Source organism: Atractosteus spatula, chromosome 3 (genome assembly GCF_055471065.1).
Source record: "Atractosteus spatula isolate fAtrSpa1 chromosome 3, fAtrSpa1.hap1, whole genome shotgun sequence".
NCBI classification, from domain to species: Eukaryota; Metazoa; Chordata; class Actinopteri; order Semionotiformes; family Lepisosteidae; genus Atractosteus; species Atractosteus spatula.
Genome location: NC_142708.1, coordinates 5,712,786 through 5,721,415, shown reverse-complemented (window position 1 = coordinate 5,721,415; position 8,630 = coordinate 5,712,786). Strand labels below are relative to the sequence as shown.

The 8,630-nt window shown below is 48.2% G+C and overlaps 1 protein-coding gene across 2 annotated transcripts in view; it reads left to right on the top strand.

The window, feature by feature from the left end:
• The first annotated feature begins 229 nt into the window (after positions 1–229).
• Positions 230–8,630, top strand: part of atg10 (ATG10 autophagy related 10 homolog (S. cerevisiae)) — a 65,392-nt gene continuing 56,991 nt past the window's right edge. For both annotated transcript variants that reach the window (XM_088912214.1, XM_088912212.1), the window contains exon 1: positions 230–372. The gene's annotated coding sequence lies outside the window, so the exon portion shown is untranslated. The remainder of the gene's footprint in view (positions 373–8,630) is intronic.

Sequence of the window (8,630 nt, the reverse complement as noted above, 5' to 3'; positions counted from 1 at the left end):
GTCAGTCTTCCCAAGAATAAATTTTGGGAGAGTCCTACTGTGAGATACCGACGGGTGCCCGGCGGGGCGACGCTAAGTTTGCCCGCGGCTGAGACGCGCCGCTCCCCCGCCCCGCACGCAGCCGCGGCGGCCGGCGGGGCCCGGCCTCGCCGCCTGCCCCCGGGAGGGCGACCCGTCGAGGAGGGGGAGCTTTTACAGGTAGCGGAGCCAGCCTGCGCGGCCTCTCCCTCCCCTCTCCCTTCCGAGCCTGTTGGAAAGACCTTTCTGGTCCACAGTAATTCCCCAGTAAGGGCGGCTTGAAACCGCCTGCGCCGAGCGGCAGTCGCTCTTCCGCCAGCCCCCCTCCGCTGCCGGCATCCCGGAAGTTCCCCGGTAAGAAACGGAGAGTTTTCCTGCTGGACGTTTTGTCAACCTAAAAAAAAAAAAAGTTGTGTTGTCTGTGCGTCTCCCATCTACCTCTCTGTCTGTCTGTCTGTAACGCGAGTGTCGCAGGCAAATATAACTTATCCATAGTCAAACACGGTCATTAAGGTTGCTGGGGGGAGCGACACACGCCGGTCTGCTGTACCGAGCACATTTAATCGCTTGCTGTGTTTGGGGGGTTGGATTTTTTGCTCGACCACATTCTTGTTGTTTTTGACTGCAAATTATTTCTTTTTTTTAAAAAAAAAAGATGTGGATGTGGTGCAGCAAAGGCTAAAGCCCGGACGTGTTTCGTTTTTTTTTTTGTTATTATATAAAGCTAAAGCGGTATTGTTTTTCAAAGGAGGGGAAAGGTGGTTATAACTGCACAGATGAAAGATTCGGCTTAAAAAAACCACTCGTTACGGTTTTTTTTCTCCCAGTTGTCAGTTTGTCGGTGAGAAAGGGTGGTTACATTATCCGTGTGGTTCGTCCATTCTCAGGGTTTTGATGAGTAATTCTTCTTTTCACATCGGGGTTGTCTGTCTTGGCAGCTTACTTGAAAAACAAAAGTAGCCACCTAAGTCAGTTACTCGACCAAATTCAGCAGTTTATACCCTCCTTGATCCTAGAGTACACAGTACGGTAGTGGGACTGAATTGCTATTGGTCCTGGGAAGCACCGTGCCTGTTGGGGTTCACCTGTCGGTAGTTCTTGTTTACCATCCAGTACCCCGAAATCCCAGTCTAGGAAAACGCCAGCTTTCTGAAATTGTAATGCACAACAGCCCAAATTGAAAGAAATACCACTGCCCTGCTGTCTTCAGTACCGACTGCAACTTCTACAGCACACTTTCTGAAGGCGGTTTTGAATAAGACCCAATTGTATTCCTTCTGTGATGGCTGAGTCCCTGGAGGGCCCAGTGGTGCGGCTTACCTGTCCAGACCAGTTCATTTCAGACACAGACCGCATTATACAGCCGCCATGTGACGCAGGGGGCTCTTGCCACAAAGCCACCGAGCGGTTACCCATCCCCGAGACCGAGGGCGTCGGGTTAGGGTTGAGAAACCGATCGATCGCCGAATAGGAATGTCTGATGGGCTGTTTGTAGCCCCAGCACTCTCTAAGCCCCGGGCAGTAGCCAAAAACGTGCTCTCAGCCCCTGTCCCTGTGAATGCGGCCTCCCTTGTGAAACCCGCTCGGCAGCCGAGGCGGCTGTGTGAGCCCGGCCCGACTTTGTAAGAAGAGTCCTTCCGAGACAGAAGCTGGTTTCTGAGAGTTCTCCTCTGCTCTTTTCAGTACCTGCGTACCAACACCCACGCCTGCGGTAGAGGCTGTTTGAGTACCCCCACGAGTGCTGTGGGCAGCGCAGGGCGCGAGAGGGGGACCGACACACAGCCCGACGGGCCGTAGAATTTTTTTATGCTTAAGCGCCGGTTGAGGTGCTGAGGGCCGAAACTCGTTGGCAAGCCAAAGGGGTTCGTGGGGGCAGTGGCCAATGTCAGCCTCCTCTTGGCTGCCCTGCACCCTTGGGGAAGGAGGCAGGGGTGCTCTCCCATTTGGCTGATGTTGCTGAGCTTCTCGGAGGCTTGGGCCCCCTTGTGTTTTCAGTGGTACGTCGGGCCTAGAACGAGCATCCGAGCAAGACGTACAGTGCCTTGCAAAAGTCTTCGCCCCCTTTGGACTTTTTCGCATTTTATTGTGTGACAGCATGGAACCATGATGTACTTAACTGAGAACTTTTGCTATAATTAAATTAATTAATTTAGTAAATTGCCTGGATTTTTTTCCCCCCACTTTGACGTTATAGAGTACTTTGTGTTGATGAGTGGCCAAAACATTCTCAGTTGGATACATCATGATTCCATGCTGTAACACAATAAAATGTGAAAAGGTCCAAGGTGGGTGAATACTTTTGCGAGACACTGTATTCTTATCTGGGTTACTTTTACTGTTGTCAGATGGTGTTACGTGATCCTTCGGTAAAGAGTAAACTGCGAATTTAGCGAGACTGCGATTGGACCTCTGAGGCCCCGATAAAGATGGCTCCACTGGGCACAGGCCGGTGCCCTCTGGAGCCCAGGTGTCAGTTCGAACCTGGGCCGATTGTGACTGGGATTCCCTTAGTGTGGGTGCGCTCAGGGCTGTGTGCTGTTGGGCTAGATTTGGGGGTTTGGGAGTTGCCGGGGGGCCTAGGTCTCCTCAGCTCCGTGCTAAACATCGCCACCAGTGATGTCCCTGCCTCTTGCCAGCTTGTAGCAGCATCGGTGAGAGATGTGCCTCTCCTTTTCCGGTGCTAACGTAATGGGGCTCCTGCACACTAAACCTGAGGCAGTCAGTGTACGTTCTTCTTTAATATTGGGAATGATGCTTTGGTGAAAGAAAAGCACCTGACTCGGTGGCGAGATACTCCAGAATCGGGCCGTGTAGGCCTGTCAGAGCAGTGTGGGTCGTTAAGGTGCTGCGCCCGATCTGCTTTGCAGTGGGACTGTGATGGCCAGCTGCTGTCACGCATGTAGGGGGTACAATTCAGGGGAGGACCAACTGGGTCTCCTGGATGCAAAGTGGTTTGGGATAAAAAGCGCTATACAAATGCAAGCCATTATTGTAATAAACCGAGTCTCAGCTAAAATGTCACATCGTCGAACAGCCTAGCCTCAGAAGGGAGTTTTTTAACGCAGGACACAGAGCTGGAAACTGCTCCTGTCTACTTGTGCAGACTTATTTCGCTGAACAGCACACTGTCAGTAGACGAGAAATTGTGGCTCTGTCTGATGAAGGCAAGGAAATAACATATAACAATAATACCTCTGTCCACTGCCTCATGCGCTACATGGGGTCAGAATAGCATCACTACTTATAAAAACGCAGCAAAGTATTAAGAAAAAAAATGTAAATCATTATTTTATCTTGCCCTTCCACAATAAAGACTTTTATGTTACTACAGATAAGTGTAGCCTCAGGAATGGTGAATGGTTGTGCAAGCTACAAACATTATGTTCAAGGGCCAAGATGAGACCTTGGCTATACGTCAGATTTCTCTTCCTTGTCTATTGTCTGTTACCTCCCCTCTCCACATACCGCGCCATTCTCTTCTCCCAGCTAGTCGGGGACGCTGCCGTTTATAAGCAGTGAGCTCTTGCCATGTGATTTCATTTTTTAACCTCCTGTATAAAGACTAATTAAATGTACACCGGCAAGATGGCCAAACTAATCGCAGTTGCTTAGCATTGCTTTTGTAACCCAGAACAGCCAACTCGCCTCCCCTTTTCCAGAGCCTGTGGCTGAGCTGAGCAGGGCAGGGTCTGGTCAGCACTGGGAAGGGAGAAACTCTAAGGAAAGCAAGGCTGCTGCTGGTAGTGGCGCTGATGGACCAGCAGGTGGCGCTCTTCATTCTGGATCAGAATTTACAAAGTGGCGCCCCAGTGTGGGGACTGGACACACGGACTGGTGCCCCCCCGTTCACGAGGTGGTCAAACCAGGGCGGCACCCCTCCACTCCACTCCAGGACCAGCAGAAGGTTTCTGGTTTTCATCCTGCCTGAGTCCCTAATTATCTCGTTGAACTCGTTATTTTTTCAGTTGGGCGAGTTGAAACCTGTCCTCGCTCTTAAGAAGCCGGCGATTTAGAGCGATCTATCAAGCCTGCTGGGCAGAGGCTCTTGAGGACTGGGGCCGGGGCCCCTCAGGATTAACGCAGAAGTCCGTCCAGACGGCTCGTGTTGATTGAAGCCCCCAATGGCACCGTTCAGAAGAGTGGGCTGCTCACCCCTTGTTTGCACAACCTGGCCCTCCTAAAAGCTCCCTCTCGTTTCGGTGGTAATTACAGTAATTGTTCCCTCTGGCGCCTGGTCTGCCGTGTACTGGGGTTGCCGGTGGGGACTGTGCTGGATGGAGATGGTCCCTCTCCCCTCGGCCCTGTGTGGAAAACGCATCGTTCGGGGGGGACACCCGGTACATAACTTGCCGCTAGCCGTGCAGGGATTTTATGATGAACATAATGAAATGTGATTAGAACAGTTCATTGATGGTGATCTGCACAGGGGCCCCCGCCCTGGAGTTTCTCCAGACTCAGTCCTGGTTGATGCGCAGGCAGAGTGTTGATGTGAGCTTGGCTACAGCGTCATGTATTTCTCTCTCTCAAAAAAAAAAGAAGCCAACGGTAAAAAAAAGAAAAGAAAAGTTTTTATTATAAAACTGCTTCCAGTTTCTCTTTTTTTATTAAGTGTGTAGTTGTGATTCCTGGAAAGAAAAGTGGCACATTTAATTCTGGTTCCTTTTCAGCTAAGAATATACTCGGGTCAGGAAACGGAAGAACCTGGATAGGTACTGCTGCCTTGCGGTTGGTGCCCACTGGACCTTCTTTTGCTGCTTGTATTTGGTAAAAATTTCACCCGTCATAGCAAACAGGTGTTTGTATCACAACAAAGAGCTATTTTATATTCTCTGAGTGCCAGAACTGAGCTGATCGGTGGTTCTGTGGCTAAGGATCTGCGCCTGTGGCTGGAAGGTTGCTGGTTCGTACCACAGCCGGCAGAGGAATCCTACTCCGCTGGGCCCCTGAGCAAGGCCCTTAACCCCAACTGCTCCAGGGGTGCCGTATAAATGGCTGACCCTGCACTCTGACCCAAAGCTTCTCTCCCTGTCTGTGTGTCTCAGGGAGAGCAAGCTGGGGTATGTTTCAATAACAGCATAGTTATATAAGATAAGATCACTTTATTGGCAATTTGCTATTTCTTGTATCAATAATTTGTCTTTTTGCATTCCCCCAACTTGCTCTCCCTGAGACACACAGACAGGGAGAGAGAAGCTGGGGGTCAGACCGCGGCCATTGTACAGCACCCCTGGAGCAGTTGGGGTTAAGGGCCTTGCTCAGGGGCCCAGCGGAGTAGGATTCCTCTGCCGGTTACAAACCGAAACGTTCAGCTATGACCCATATCATTAGCATTTAGTGAAAAAAACAACAGTATTTTGGGGCGGTGCAGTGGCTCTGCTTCATGGTCTCTCTGTTCCTTTTGACAGATCCTGTCTTAAATGTTTTGCCCGCGTGGCCCTAGGATGGCTTTCTTGGCCGGCTTGATTAATTTTTACTGTTGAAGAATCCAGACTTTCTGCCGCGTGTAGGAGAGTTCTGTTTTAAAACCCGTTACCCCCTTTGCTTGTTCTGATGGGTATGAAGCTGATTTCAATCCCTCAGACAATGTGAAGGCTCAAGGGGTGTAGGGAGCCGTTTAAATAATACGACCGTAGGCCTGCTGAAGCTTTTTTTTTTTTTTATCCGCCGCGCGGGGTGTTCGCCATCACTTTGCGGCTGTGCAGGGCGTGCAGCTTGAGTGAGGATGATGTTCCAGTGCTGCGATTGTCCTGCCTCTCGGTCCGCCTCTTCTGTTCCCAGAGGGTTTCTGGGTTTGTTGGTCCCGTCTCTCTGGAGACTATTTCATGTTGCCACCAGCGCCCAGGTTGCTGCGCACTGTTTTGTTTTCTGTTCTGTGGTTGAGGTGTAGTCAAAAATAGCGTTTTAAAGCCGTAGAAACATCTTGTATAACCTCATGCAGTGATGAGGAGATCTGTCTGCAAACACAGAGCACAGCAAAAAGCAGACTGAGCAGTGTGGTGGTGCCTGTAGCGTGTCGCCTTGCTGGCGTATTCATCTACGTTCTTAATGTGAAGGATGTGGCTGAGCTGCTTGGGTTTTAACTACAATGTGTGAGCATCTCTCTCCAGTTGTTAGCGTTTTCTCCCTGTGGATTTCAGAATCATATTAAAACTGCTGCTGCTTGCCTTAACGTGTTTGAAAGGTTTGTTTCCCCGATTACATGAGTGAACTGTTAACTGCAATAGTAAGGTTACACTGTCCTGTAGACCTGGATGCTTTTTGGACTGTTTGGATATCATGAAAGGTGCTACATAAAATCATCGAGCACGTTGTATGCACCAGCATCTAGAAACAGCACAGAAGTCGGATATATAGCTTGGGGGGAATAGTCTATGGGGTTATAAGGAGGTTCCTGGAGTTCCTGCTCTCTTATAAAGCTGCCAGTGGGCTTTGATGATGCATCATGCACATGGCATTTGGTATGTTTTGTTTTAGCTTATCGTCACTTTTAAAAAGCTGAAAAAAAAAATCTGTTCAGTTGTTTTGGAAGTAACAGTTAAATCATAATTATTGTGATGGCATTAGAGTAGGGATGTTAATTTAATCCCGGTGTCCTACCTAAATTCCACTCTGGACTTGCGCAATCTCTCTGCCCCAAAGTTTCCCTTTATTTCAGTCGATGAAGTCAGTCTTCTTACTTCTGCACTTGATCTGCTGGTGCAGAATAGCTGCTGTTTATCAGGTCGATCCTATCTTCAGTGGCTGGTGATGGATGTTGGGTTCCCTTCTATATGCAAAGCTCTTTTGTGTGAAAAGTGCCATATAAATGCAACTAATTAATAGTTTTTAAGACCTAAATGAAAAGCATACTTTTCTTGAAGTAAAACAAGGTTGAGAGTAAAACTGTAATCCGTGTTTAATTGTTCTACAATGTAGCTAAGGCTTAGCTTTCTTAATTGAAGAGCCAATTATGAACAAAACGCTTTCCATTACAGCATGAAAATGTTTGAAATCAAATTATTAAAGGTTAATAAGTGAAGTCTGAGTAATCTAATTATTATGCACTCTACAGGAGGTATTTTGTCAAAGTCATGTAAAAACCACACCGGTTCTGGATTTTCAAACATTTACGACGGCAGCGCTCTTTATCGTCTTAGAATTATTTTCTTCATGCTGCTGAAGTTGCCATGAAATTCCTCTTAATGGAATCATGACTGCGCGAGGATCAGTGCTGTTGCCTCACTGATCTTGTGTCCTGGACCATGTTCTGTCTGTGTTGAGTTTGCATGTTCTCCCTGCGTCTTATGTAGTTTTTTCCCCAGACGCTCCTGTTTCCCTCCACAGTCTGAAAGCATGCTGTCCAGGTTTAGCGCTGATCTTTTTTTGCTCTATGTGCGTTTGTGTGCCCTGTGATGGGCTGGCATCCCGCTCAAGGCTAGACTCGGACTCACTGTGACCCTCCCTGCCCTCACGTTCTAGTGGTGCTTATTATCTGCCCTCTGTGCTGTGTTGCAGATGCAACAGGTAGCTCATGCTACCACTACAGGCTGTTCCTGAGAGGCCCGGAAATTCCTTAAATATAACACACACATTTCTCTTTAGACGAAAGAGGAAGAATCAAAAAGGTTTTGTCCCCTTTTCATTTTTAATTTTTGCTTTGGCATATTCGTATTTGGGGGTGGCGGGTGTAGGTCAAGACCGGCAGTACAAGCACCAGAGGTGCACAGTGATATTGCACTAATATCTGAAAAAGAAACTTGGCCCTATGACAGACAGCTTGTAGAGGGATGGGTCTTATGTATTTACGATTTTCTTTGGCTGATGCTTCCATCCAAAGCAGCTTGCATTTGTACCCAATTTTCCAACAGGGCATTTTAATGATCACGTTTGTGTGCAGGACCTTACACCATGCAGTTCAAACATATCCAGTCATTTATAACCCCAGCCTTATGTCTTTATTCTGGAGTTGTGCTGAAATCTGCTTTGCAGAGATCATCGGTCTTTTGTAGATCGCCAGTTCTTTGGTAGCCATGCCAAACATTCCCTCCACTCGTGTCTGGAGGAGTACTGGGACCGTCGGCAGTCTAGAGCAGGGGTTCCCAGCCCTGGTCCTGGTGAGCCACACACCTGCTGGTTTTCATTCCAGCCATCCTTAATTCGTTAGTTGAAGCCTTAATTGGTCTATGAAGTTGCTTCACTAGAATATATAAGCATTTTTTGTTTCTAGTCACAAGTTTGGGATTTAAATGTCACTAATAAATACAACTATTAAAGCTCCAACATGTTTATTATTATTAATGATAATAATAACCAAAGTGCGCCAGTATGCTCCCCACACACCAGCTCTCAGTGGGGAGGAGAACACAGTGATGAAGCCAGTTCAGAGAGGGGGATTATTAGGAGGCCATGATTGGTAAAGACCAGGGGGAAATTTTGCCAAGACGCCGGGGTTACACCCCTACTCTTTTTGAGAAACATCCTGGGATTTTTAATGAACACAGAGTGTCAGGACCTCATTTTTATGTCTCATCTGAAGGACAGCATCTTTTTACAGTAGTGTCCCCATCACTATACTGGGGCATTAGGACCCACATAGACTGCAGGGTGAGCGCCCCCTGTTGGCCCCATTAACA